This window comes from Balaenoptera borealis, assembly GCF_965194805.1.
Source record: "Balaenoptera borealis genome assembly, chromosome: 10".
Taxonomy (NCBI): domain Eukaryota; kingdom Metazoa; phylum Chordata; class Mammalia; order Artiodactyla; family Balaenopteridae; genus Balaenoptera; species Balaenoptera borealis.
The window spans coordinates 77588248-77602863 of NC_138874.1; positions in this window are offsets into that span (position 1 = coordinate 77588248).

Here is a 14616-nt window from a genome sequence, read left to right on the forward strand (position 1 = left end):
AGCTTTGTACCTTGCCCTCATATAACATTACTTTACAGATGAGGAAAAGACAACCTGATGGGTTGGGATACTTGCAGAGGGCACACAGTTACTATGAGGTAGCTTTAGGAAGCTGCGAATTCAGAGCTTACTCCAAACTCATTTCATCAAGCATATTCTCCATATGTTATTTCATACCTCAGGGTCACAAATAGATTCAGATGACTACTCTCATTTTTTTCTCCCAGTTTCTGGTCAGCACTATGTTGTAGACAGGACCTTCCTTTCAGAGCTGTCTCTACAGGGTCTTCTGTTTCATGTCCCACTCAACTTAGCATCACTCAGAGATGCCAAAGGAGGAGTCACAGAAGACGCTGATGAGGACAGGTGGCCAAACTCACAAGGAAAGACAGCATGACACACACAAAAAATGATTAGGCAGACCCCTACACACACACACACACACGCACCCAAGAAACACTCAAGGAGACAAACACACATATATAACAAAGATGCATACACATGCACACATAGATGCATAGACACCCACAGACCCTGATCAAAACCCAAACTTTGGCCCCTGTGTTCTCCAGCTCTGACCCTGCAGGATTACATGGTCATGGTGGGAAATAGGGCCTTTGCAGCAAGAGGCAGTTGTTTGGCAGCCCAGTGAGAACTGTGTGTCAGTGTTGGTACTACCATTGCCACCTTGTGAACGTAGAGGAGAACACAGACATCATCAGCTTCTTGAAGAAGGTTAACACTCATACTTACTTGGGACTGAGACTGGAGTGGCCCCACATCCAGAAAGTTCCTCAACATGGTTGGGACCCGTGTGCACCGCATCATTTGGTACCCAGCAGTGCCTGATGGAAAGAGAAGAGAAAAGTGTGTGGAGGTTTGTCATGAAAGGACATAAACTGCGTGTAGTCCCATCTCACACTCTTTGAGTTCCACATGTATCAGGAGGGTCAAGATAGTTAATGTCTGTCCTGAGAAGGGACTCTCTCAGGCCCTCCCTCAGGGCACCAAAATCTGAATAGTAATTTTCAGTTTGAGTCCACTCAGTCTGGACAATTTCATGTGATAAGTACTGAAGTGAGCTGAATTATGGCCCTCAAAGATATATCCACGCCCTAATCCTTGGAACCTGAGAATGTTACCTTATATGGCAAAAGAGTGAATAGTACCTCATATGTGATGTGATTAAGTTAAAGCTCTTGAGAGGAGATCATCTTGCATTTTCTGGGTAGGCCCTACATGTAATCACATGTATCCTTATAAGAGAAAAACAGAGGGAGTTTGAAGATAGACACACAGAGGAGAAGACACACAGAAGAGGAAGAAGCAACGTGTCCACAGAGCAGAGATTAGAGTCTGCAGCCACGAACCAATGAATGTCTGCAGCCACCAAAAGTTAGAAGACACCTGAAACACATTCTCCACTAGAGCCTCTGAAATGACTGCAGAGCTATAGACACCTTCATTTCAGGCTTCTGGACTCGAGAAATGTGAGCAAATAAATTTCTTTTGTTTTAAGCAATCTGACTTGTATTATAATATTTCTATGCATGGGAGGATTTCCTCAGGCAGGACTGGGTGAAGAAACTACAGAATTCTGAAGAATGCATGAGGCCTGTCCCTGGGATGTCTCTACACAGTGACCACCAGCAGCAGTGACCCCTCCTCTAAAGGCTGCCTGTGAGCTCTAAGGCAACCTCCAGTCCCTCTTCTCTCAGGAGCCATGAGGTCACCTTGGAATGGAGAGATGAGGGCAGGAAGCCTTGAGCTTGTGAGCACAGGAATTCACTCATTCCTGGAGGCCTTCAGCCAGCTGATTCTTTTCTGTGCCCTCTACCATTCTTGCCCACTCATATCTACCCTTAAACGTGGCCTTCTTGATAATGGTCCCTTAACCTCTGTACCTGCTTATGCCCATACTTAGTTCCAGGTCTTCAACAACAGCATCTTTATCAACTGTATTAGCATGGACGGTTTGTTTCCCTCTTACGTTTGCAATTTTTTTTTTTTTAAATAAATTTATTTATTTATTTTTGGGTGTGTTGGGTCTTCGTTTCTGTGCGAGGGCTTTCTCTAGTTGCGGCGAGCGGGGGCCACTCTTCACCGCGGTGCGCGGGCCTCTCAATGTCGCAGCCTCTCTTGTTGTGGAGCACGGGCTCCAGACGCGCAGGCTCAGTCGTTGGGGCTCATGGGCCTAGTTGCTCCGCGGCATGTGGGATCTTCCCATACCAGGGCTCGAACCCGTGTCCCCTGCATTGGCAGGCAGATTCTCAACCACTGCGCCACCAGGGAAGCCCCGTTTGCAATATTTTGATTCTGATCCTGCTCCCTTGCTAAGAGTGGTTTCTCTCCTCACTTTTGTTAACCCAGCAGCTTAGCCATCATCTCCATTCCGGTCTATGCTGTGGTCTTCATCAGAGGTCTCAGCTATGGAGTGGCCATGGGAAGAATAATAGAATGCACCCATTATACCCATTAATGAAGAGGTAACTTGTAGGGAGGGGGCTGAAAATGGATACAAATGTGTGCACACACACACACACACACACACACACACACGTCTCTTGCCACATTTGGCAGAAAAATATTCCATTTGGAACTTCTTACATAACATTATTAAGCTTCCCTTTCTGCTTCTGAACCAGCAACATTAGAAGGGATATTTTAGAGTGAAATCACCAAATATTCCAGTAGCAGCAGAGCCAGGCCACACTTCTCAGTACAGTCCAGAGCTGGCACTCAGGTACTGACAATGTGGGCATTAGGGTATCCTGCCTTCTGGGTGTTGAGCACCCTGATACTGTCAATATGCAAGCAGGGACTGGAACATCTTATATGTGACTGAAACAGAGCATTGGATGTTTGAATTGTTGAAAGTAAACTGAGACAAATTACATTTTATAAGAGTTTATTTGAGCAAACATTGATTTGACTAGGGTAGCACCAAACTGAAAGTAGTTAAGAGTGCTCAGTTGACAGAAGATAGGAGAAAGGCTTTTTTGAAGAAGATGTAGAAGCAAAGCAAATAAATTATCTGATTGGCTATAGCCTAGGAAGCTGGTTATTTGGGAAAGCCTAGTTGGCTGCTTGTTACTGGTTGTTCTTAAGTTTTGTTTTCTTGGATTCAAGTGCAATGACCTTTTCTTAGGTTTTGGTTTGCTTATGTAGGCTGCCAAAGTATTACAGCCATCCCAATCCAATTCCCTCCTTGTTTAATTACTTTAACTATACTTACCAAAACTAAAAATGATTTTGTTTTAATCAAAATCCTACATGAAAAACAAATATATACGAGAGGTTAAGGAGTAATTTCATCAGAAAATGATGATTTCTTTTTGTATTTAGAAAGCTAAAATTTATAGCTTTATAAAACATGAGACAGAGTATTCCAATAAACTTAAAAATTTTGAAATCCAAAGTTATTAATGATAGTTATCATCTTATGTCAGCTTCTAGCATTCAATTTACTTTTAAAAAAAATCTGTCCTTAGTTGCACAATATCAGAATACTGAGTGACATGTATAAATATTTATAAAAGATAGATTGGTGAAAGGTGCACTCTGGGGATCTTCTTAGTTCAACTATACTTCCAATTCACAGGACTACCATAGCCACACTTGCCCCTGGCTTTATTTTGAGGAACAGAAGGAAATGAAACATAGCCTGCCATCTGGGTAGCAACAAGCATTTTTTCTGCAGGGGAAGGAGACCTGACAGCAGTCCACGCAGAAGTCCACGAGCTATTCTCTGCCCCCAAGTGATAGTTAAGGTATGACACAGGTAGGTCTACACAAGTAGGTGCAGAAGTGGCTTAGAAGTGAAGCCCTCAGAAGCCCCACACCCCTTACAGGAACCATATATATTTTTTAAGACAGTCATTGTGATTTATTTCTTATGTTTTGAGATCTATTTTCTTGGTAGATCATAAAATTGATCTACTATTTTATTAAGATAGTCATAAAACTGACTATCTTAATCATTTTAAGTGTATAGTTCAGTGGTATGAAAAGATGCTCAACATCTCTAATCATCAGAGAAATGAAAATCAATGAGATATTACCCCACACCTTTTAGAATGACTATTATCAAAAAGTTAGAAGATAATAAGCTTGGTGAGGATGTGGAGAAAAGGGAACCCTGGTATTGTTGGTGGGAATGTAAATTTGTGCAGCCACTATAGAAAACAGTATGGAGGTTCCTCAAAAAATTAAAAATAGAACTACCATACAATCCAAAAATTCCACTTCTGGGTATTTAACCAAAGAAAATGAAAACATTAACTTGAAAAAATATCTGCACCACTATGTTCATTGCAGCATCATTCACAATAGCCAAGATACGGAAACAACCTAAGTATCTGCTTACTGCTAAATGGATAAAGAAAATGTGTTAGAGGGCAGACAGCAGAAGCAAGAAGAACTACAATCCTGCAGCCTGGGAAACAAAAACCACATTCACAGAAAGACAGGCAAGATGAAAAGGCAGAGGGCTATGTACCAGATGAAGAAACAAGAAAAAAACCCAGAAAAACAACTAAATGAAGTGGAGATAGGCAACCTTTCAGAAAAAAAATTCAGAATAATGATAGTGAAGATGATCCAGGACCTTGCAAAAAGAATGGAGGCAAAGATCAAGAAGATGCAAGAAATGTTTAACAAAGACCTAGAAGAATTAAAAAACAAACAAACAGAGATGAACAATACAATAACTGCAATGAAAACTACACTAGAAAGAATCAATAGCAGAATAACTGAGGCAGAAGAACAGATAAGTGACCTGGAAGACAGAATGGTGGAATTCACTGCTGCGGAACAGAATAAAGAAAAAAGAATGAAAAGAAATGAAGACAGCCTAAGAAACCTCTGGGACAAGATTAAACGCAACAACATTCACATTACAGGGGTCCCAGAAGGAGAAGAGAGAGGGAAAGGACCAGAGAAAATATTTGAAGAGATTATAGTCGAAAACTTCCCTAACATGGGAAAGGAAATAGCTACCCAAGTCCAGGAAGTGCAGCAAGTCCCATACAGGATAAACCCAAGGAGAAACACACCAAGACACATAGTAATCAAATTGCCAAAAATTAAAGACAAAGAAAAATTATTGAAAGCAACAAGGGAAAAATGACAAATAACATACAAGGGAACTCCCATAAGGTTAACAGCTGATTTCTCAGCAAAAACTCTACAAGCCAGAAGGCAGTGGCATGATATACTTAAAGTGATGAAAGGGAAGAACCTACAACCAAGATTACTCTGCCTGGCAAGGATTTCATTCAGATTTGATGGAGAAATCAAAAGCTTTACAGACAAGCAAAAGCTAAGAGAATTCAGCACCACCAAACCAGCTCTACAACAAATGCTAAAGGAACTTCTCTAAGTGGGAAACACAAGAGAAGAAAAGGACCTACAAAAACAAACCCAAAACAATTAAGAATATGGTCATAGGAACATACATATCGATAATTACCTTAAACGTGAATGGATTAAATGCTCCAACCAAAAGACACAGACTGGCTGAATGGATACAAAAACAAGACCCATATATATGCTGTCTACAAGAGACCCACTTTAGACCTAGGGACACATACAGACTGAAAGTGAGGGGATGGAAAAAGATATTCCATGCAAATGGAAATCAAAAGAAAGCTGGAGTAGCAATATTCATATCAGATAAAATAGACTTTAAAATAAAGAATGTTACAAGAGACAAGGAAAGACACTACATAATGATCGAGGGATCAATCCAAGAAGAAGATATAACAATTATAAATATATATGCACCCAACATAGGAGCACCTCAATACATAAAGCAACTGCTAACAGCTATAAAAGAGGAAACTGACAGTAACACAATAATAGTGGGGGACTTTAACACCTCACTTACTCCAATGGACAGATCATCCAAAATGAAAATAAATAAGGAAACAGAAGGTTTAAATGACACAAGAGACCAGGTACATTTAATTGATATTTATAGGACATTCCATCCAGAAACAGCAGATTACACTTTCTTCTCAAGTGTGCACAGAACATTCTCCAGGATAGATCACATCTTGGGTCACAAATCAAGCCTCAGTAAATTTAAGAAAATTGAAATCATATCAAGCATCTTTTCTGACCATAATGCTATGAGATTAGAAATTAATTACATGGAAAAAAATGTAAAAAACACAAACATATGGAGGCTAAACAATATGTTACTAAATAACTAAGAGATCCCTGAAAAAATCAAAGAGGAAATCAAAAAATACCTAGAGACAAATGACAATGAAAGCACAATGATCCAAAACCTATGCGATGCAGCAAAAGCAGTTCTAAGAGGGAAGTTTATACCTATACAAGTTACCTCAAGAAACAAGAAAAATCTCAAATAAACAATCTAACCTTACACCTAAAGGAACTAGAGAAGAACAAACAAAACCCAAAGTTAGCAGAAGGAAAGAAATCATAAAGATAAGAGCACAAATAAATGAAATAGAAACAGAAAACAATAGCAAAGATCAATAAAACTAAAAGCTGGTTCTTTGAGAAGATAAAATTGATAAACCATTAGCCAGACTCATCAAGAAAAAGAGGGAGAGGACTCAAATCAATAAAATTAGAAATGAAAGAGGAGAAGTTACAACAGACACTGCAGAAATACAAAGCATCCTAAGAGATGAGTACAAGCAACTCTATGCCAATAAAATGGACAACCTGGAAGAAATGGACAAATTCTTAGAAAGGTATACCCTTCCAAGACTGAACCAGGAAGAAATAGAAAATATAAACAGACCAATCACAAGTAATGAAATTGAAACTGTGATTAAAAATCTTCCAACAAACAAAAGTCCAGGACCAGATGGCTTCACAGGTGAATTCTATCAAACATTTAGAGAAGAGCTAACACCCATCCTTCTCAAACTCTTCCAAAAAATTGCAGAGGAAGTAACATACCCAAACTCGTTCTATGAGGCCACCATCACCCTGATACCAAAACCAGACAAAGATAATACAAAAAAAGAACATTACAGTGGAATATCACTGATGAACATAGATGCCAAAATCCTCAACAAAATTCTAGCAGATAGAATCCAACAACACATTAAAAGGATCATATACCATGATCAAGTGGGATTTATCCCAGGGATGCAAGGATTCTTCAATATACGCAAATCAATCAATGTGATACATCATATTAACAAATTGAAGAATAAAAACCATATGATCATCCCAATAGATGCAGAAAAAGATTTTGACAAAATTCAACACCCATTTATGATAAAAACTCTCCAGAAAGTGGGCTTAGAGGGAAGCTACCTCAACATAATAAAGGCCATATATGACAAACCCACAACAAACATCATTCTCAATGGTGAAAAACTGAAAGCATTTCCTCTAAGATCAGGAACAAGACAAGGATGTCCACTCTCACCACTATTATTCAACATAGTTTTGGAAGTCCTAGCCATGGCAATCAGAGAAGAAAAAGAAATAAAAGGAATACAAATTGGAAAAGAAGAAGTAAAACTATCACTGTCTGCAGATGACGTGATACTATACATAGAGAATCCTAAAAATGTCACCAAAAAACTACTAGAGCTTATCAATGAATTTGGTAAAGTTGCAGGATGCAAAATTAATGCACAGGAATCTCTTGCATTCCTACACACTAATGATGAAAAATCTGAAAGAGAAATTAAGGAATCACTCCCATTTACCACTGCAACATAAAGAACAAAATACCTAGGAATAAACCTACCTAGGGAGACAAAAGACCTGTATGCAGAAAACTATAAGACACTAGTGAAAGAAATTAAAGATGATACCAACAGATGGAGAGATATACCATGTTCTTGGATTGGAAGAATCAATATTGTGAAAATGATTATACTACCCAAAACAATCTACAGATTCAATGCAATCCCTATCAAATTACCAATGGCATTTTTTACGGAACTAGAATAAAAAAAAATCTTAAAATTTGTATGGAGACACGAAAGACCCTGAATAGCCAAAGCAGTCTTGAGGTAAAAAAACAGAGCTGGAGGAATCGACTCCCTGACATCAGACTATACTACAAAGCTACAGTAATCAAGACAATATTGTACTGGCACAAAAACAGAAATGTAGATCAATGGAACAAGATAGAAAGCCCAGAGATAAACCCACGCACCTATGGTCAACTAATCTATGACAAAGGAGGCAAAGATATACAATGGAGAAAAGACAGTCTCTTCAATAAGTGGTGCTGGGAAAACTGGACAGCTACATGTAAAAGAATGAAATTAGAACACTCCCTAACACCATACACAAAAATAAACTCAAAATGGATTAGAGACCTAAATGTAAGACCGGACACTATAAAATTCTTAGAGGAAAACACAGGAAGAACACTCTTTGACATAAATCACAGCAGGATCTTTTTTGATCCACCTCCTAGAGTAATGGAAATAAAAACAAAAATTAGCAAATGGGACCTCATGAAACTTCAAAGCTTTTGCACAGCAAAGGAAACCATAAACAAGATGAAAAGACAACCCTCACAATGGGAGAAAATATTTGCAAATGAATCAACGGACAAAGGATTAATCGCCAAAACATATAAACAGCTCATGCAGCTCAATATTTAAAAAACAAACAACCCAATCCAAAAATGGGCAGAAGACCTAAATATAGACATTTCTCCAAGGAAGACATACAGATGGCCAAGAAGCACATAAAAAGCTGCTCAACATCACTAATCATTAGAGAAATGCAAATCAAAACTACAATGAGGCATCACTTCACACCAGTCAGAATAGGCATCATCAGAAAATCTACAAACAACAAATGCTGGAGAGGGTGTGGAGAAAAGGGAACCTTCTTGCACTGCTGGTGGGAATGTAAATTGATACAGCCACTTTGGAGAACAGTATGGAGGTTCCTTAAAAAACTAAAAATAGAATTACCATATGATCTAGCAATCCCACTACTGAGCATATACCCAGAGAAAACCATAATTCAAAAAGACACATGCACCCCGATGTTCATTGCAGCACTATTTACAATAGCCAGGTCATGGAAGCAACCTAAATGCCCATCAACAGACAAATGGATAAAGAAGATGTGGTACACATATACAATGGAATATTACTCAGCCATAAAAAGGAACGAAATTGGGACATTTGTTGAGACGTGGATGGATCTAGAGACTGTCATACAGAGTGAAGTAAGTCAGAAAGAGAAAAACAAATATCGTATATTAACGCATGTATGTGGAACCTAGAAAAATGGTACAGATGAACCGGTTTGCAGGGCAGAAGTTGAGACACAGATGTAGAGAACAAACGTATGGACACCAAGGGGGGAAAGCCGTGGAGGGGTGGTGGTGGTGGTGTGATGAATTGGGCGATTGGGATTGACATGTATACACTGATGTGTTTAAAATTGATGACTGATAAGAACCTGCTGTATAAAAAAATAAATAAAATTTAAAACTTTTTAAAAAACAACAACAACAAAAATGTGTTACACACACACACACACACACACACAGACTGAAATATTATTCAGCCTTTAAAAAGAAGGAAATATTGCCATTTAGGAACCAGTATATCTTAAAACACCAGCTCCATAGGAAAGTTTCCAGGCCTCCACAGGGAACATGTGAGTTGCAGGAATCATCACATTTCAGGAAGTCCAAAGCTATGCCTCCCAAACTGGTATTTTCCGTTCATTCTACCCTCCTGGGTCAGAGGCAATGCCCAAACAGGTAATTTTTACCATATGCAGTATTGTTCAGTAACCCAGCTGACATTCCACTTTTATCAGGTTTCCAGGCTAGAAAGTTAACCCAAGGTCAGATTCCATAAAGTAGAAGAAAGGAGAAATTTGTTAGCCCTTTACTCAACATTGTATCATTTCAAAAACTTGTGTGTTCTCAGACTGCTTCACAAGAAAGAGCAATTCAAACTTGAATTAAATGGAAAATGACATATGACATGATAGAAATATGCCTCTAGATGTTATTGTTTCAGCTGATTACTAGGATCATGACAAGGACAGTTGCAGGTGGGCGCTGAGGAGATGTGACATAGCCTCGCTGAGCCTTTAAACAAGTTCAGCAGAAGAGCTTCACTGCGCTGAACTGACTTATACAACAGATTGGGAATGGAACCTACTGGGGTGAATTTCTAAAGTGACTACTATAGCAATGGACTTTCTAGGCAGTGGTACATTTCTGATAAGTTCAAATGCATAGAGAAACCATTGGGGGTAATTTCCCAGTTCCACACAAAGACATATTGACCAGGCAGCCCAAGCAATTGTGTTGTTAGTCTCCACATGGATAAAATGTGGTTCTTAACCACATGTGTGTATCAAGGCTATTTTTACTTAGTTTTATAGCCTTATATGGTTTTTTTTGAAAATAAATTCTATTCCCACCTTTGCAGAAGGCCAGTAGTGCTTTTCTTCATCCCTGATATGGCCATGAGACAACATGAGTACCACTGCTATGGAGTGCAGGCAGGGGTTGCTGGGAATTCTTTCCACCTGGGGTTTGATGACAGGCCCTGGGCAGGCACTTGTCTTGCTCACTGCCTAGCAGGCCTTTCCCATAGGAGGAAATCTTTGTTAATCCTACCTGATCCTTCTGGAAAGTCCATTGGGACCTTATGCTTCAGAGAAAGTAGTCTGAGAAGTGGGAGGTTAGGAGACCATGTCCTGGCTGGCATTCCTGTGTTTTCTTGTCAGTGGTAAACCTTTATGGCCAGAAGGCATCCTTGAAGATTTTGCACCTCATTAAAACATCTCTTGTAATTCAGTTATTTCAACATCCATATAGATAAATCTCTCAAGAACACGATTCTTAATTCTTTGACACTTCACATTCCCAAGATTTTGTTTTCCTTCTAACTTCAGCACACACGCCCCAGGTAATTACCAGAATTGTTAACAGCATTAATGCACCTCTCAATAGGTTGAGTTTCAATTATTCCACTTTCTGAACACCACCTGCAATCTCTTCAGCTCTCTGCCTCCTGGAACAAGGGTCCAATAGTTTTAGACTTCCTGGGATCATGTAATCCTTGGTCCTACCATCTTTCACTATCCCCCACTGCCCTCATTGCCTTATTTCCCTCCTACACAGCTTAGATAGCAAAGTTAATCATTACAATCACTCTTTCCCAATTTCCAATTCCTTTTATTGATTCTTCACCACCCGCCTCTTCTAAATGTCCTGGAAAAAAAATCTCAATCACGTTTAAATTCTACTCCCCACCTACCTCTAACTGCACGTGGAGAGCTGACTGTGGCTATAGAAATACAACCATGATGACCTTCTCACTGTAAATTCATGACCTCAGACATCAAGTAAGTCCAAAGTGCCACCCAACAATCTCGCTGCATTTACCTCCACTTACTCTCTCACACTCCCAAATAATACCTTTAAGCCGTATTTTCTTTTCTTAAGCCTCCCACTCTTTCTTCCCTACCTTTGGTCTTATCTGAGTATTTTGCTTCTTATTTCACCACAAAACTGAAAACAATCAAAAATAGCTTTCCCACAATCAAAGCTCCCAGCCAATTTTTTTTTGATGACCACAAACTCTGGCCTCTTCCTATAACCATGGATGAACTGTCTGTGCTCCCTTCTAAGACCAAACCAGTTACTTTTGTGCTGGATCTTACCTCCTCTGAGGGACTCAAGGATATCTTTTTTGACCCAATTTGCTTTATCAGTTTTCTTTCTTTCTCTACTTTATTATTCTCAGCAGGATGTAAATAAGGGATAAGATATTTCATCTGAAAAAAAATTTACCCTCAACCCAGCACCCCTCTAGATAGCCTTCATTTCTCCGATCACTGCCCTTCAAACAGCAAAATTCTCTGCATGATACCTTTACATGCACTATGGCAGAAATGGTACTTTTATCCAGCACCAATTCCGCTTCTTGAGATCACAAGAATCAACAATCCCCAGCTTCCTTTGCAGATTGGTTGGGAATAAGCGATCTATTTCCAGAAATGCAAGTGTCAGCAAAAGTGACGCACTTCATCCAATCCATGACCCTAAGGTGTCCATAATGCCTCATCCATCTGTTTTCATGTCTCCATCAGAAATGAGTGTGTGGACAAAATTTGTGAAATGGAATCATTAGACAGATTTGCCCTGGAAGGAGCAGTGGAAGAGAAGGGGTTGTGAAGAAAGCCTTTCAGCAGTCACATGCCTCAAGGGTTGCTCTCTAATGGTTAACTGTAAGATAGAGATATGGTCTCTGGAGCGTGCTAGTGCAGGATGCTGTTTAATCTTGACTTCCTCAGATTCCGTCCCCATCAATTCTTGCTCCCTTCCCTTTCACTTTTCTCATTGACTGATTTCATAGGAAAAGAATGTCTTAGCACTGGTGATGCTTCTTTTGTTCAAGAATGCCTGGCTGCTTGTCCAATGATCATTTGCCAATAGAAGCTTGGCTCAGTATTTCATTTTCAAAGACCCCTTATTGTAAACTACTGTCCATTCATGAGCACCTGAAGAGTACCAAGGCACTAGTGAGACACTTTGCTCATATTGGAACCTTCTGAGGATCACTGGTAAGCAATTCCTAATATTGTACCCACATACAGATCAGGAAACTGAGGCCCTGGTTAAGTGCCATAAATTGAAAGATATTGAACTGCCAATGGTTCCCAGCTCAAGTCCTATTCTGGCTGACCCCAAAGAGTCCTAGCCATAGGTTCTATCACAACACTGGTTGTTCCTCTGTCTAGAGGGCAGCATCAATGGATGAGGCCCTAGATAAGCTCAATCTGGACTACTGTTCTGCGGAGTGGGACTGGTCTGGGCCCCAGACCTAGGGCTCCTCACTTTATTACTCAAGGTTTCAGTGTTGCTGGCTTCACGCACATTTAACACAAGCTTGACTCTTGATCAGTGGGAATGATGAACAACAGTACTTGTCCATTCCACCCTTAGTAGCGAAACTGTAGACTAAGGCCTGCAGCAGCTGCAGCCTAAACATGGTATTATGAAGATGGAGCGACACTAGGATGAGCCCGTAATTCCAGATAAAGAGTCCAAGGGCCTATTGTCTCAGATCTATTGTTGAGGTAGAGCACAGGTGAGGAGTCACAGCCTGAGCTCACCTCCCTTTTTGCTGAACAGCTCAGTTTAGTCCAGCTTCTGCTAGAGACTGGTACAGCCAGAGAGCAGTAACCATGAATCTGTCCCTCCCTACTAGACTCCCCACTCCAAAACTGCCATCTCTACACAATCACGACAGATTAGCTATAATTTAATCCAGCTATAGTTTATTGAGACTACCAGGTAATTTTCATATTTTTTTGTAATTTGGTAAATAGAAATATTAACAGAGGGGAAATTTTGCTTGTTTTTCACATATCTATGAGCAAAAATGCTCACACATAAAATTTTATTGTTTAGGGACTAATGGACTCACCATAAAAATCTACTGCTTATATTGATATTTTCTAAAAAGTACATGGGAAATGTAATGGGAATAATTTGGATGATTTCTATTTTCTAAATCTATTGGGAAAATAATTCTATGATCAATATGCAAAATGAGAAAATAAAATCACTTGCTTAAGTGTTTTCTATCCTAAAATTAAACGTGTAAATAGTATTTTAAGAACAATTAAGAAATTGGTGGGGGAGAGGGACTTCCCTGGTGGTCCAGCGGTTAAGACTCTGCACTCCCAATGCAGGGGGGCCCGGGTTCGATCCCCGGTCAGGGAACTAGATCCCACATGCCGCAACTAAGACCCCACACACGACAATGAAAAAAAAAGAAAAGAAAGGTTTTAGAGTATTCCAGGATTTTGACTACTAGGATAATGTGGAGATGAGTGAATCTAGGAGATAAATCACTCCATATTCTGGAGAGGTATCCAATGAAAATAAGGACAATGACCTCAGTTTCGTGGGAAACCAGCTTAAAGGGTGCACCCAGGCTTTCTGGAGGAGGTCTAGGAAAAGGACTTCTTGCTAGTAACTCTCAATTTAGACCTATGGAAACATCAGATTGAGGTAAAAAAGATGAGGAGGAGTAGGAGAAATAGGAGAACAGGTGGCAGTCAAGAGATGGTCTAAGTAGATGGGCCAGACACCCTCCCATTACAAAGAGCACACCACCCCAAGCGCAGAGAGCACGGATGCAATTCTTCCTGTCAAAAGCTCCACTGGTATCGTCAAATGCATGAAGCTGGAGTTAAATTGTTCTTTCTGTTAGTCTTTGTCTCAGTTCTATGACCTTTTGTCTGGAAATAATGAGATTTCATTCAGCCTTGTGGGCTCTCAATCAATTACCACGAGATTTTAGTTCTAGGTACAGAAACTGACTCTAAAAGAATAAATGGTTCCTTCCATTTTTATTTGTGGTCTTGAAATCACTTTCTGTAGATGCCCAGCTCTTCCTTTTCATGGCTCATTGGGTCATTTGTTCCATGGCTTTTCGTCTCTTGTAGTAAGTCAAGGTCTATGTTGATAGGTAAATATCCTGAAGAGCTCTCTTTCTTTCTCTTGACAAAGTTTAGTAACTTCATTTCCTCTTTCCACAAGATGTTGACCTGCCCTTTTGATTGAGGCTTTCTTTGTCTGGATACCTTTATAATAACCTGTGTGGTGGG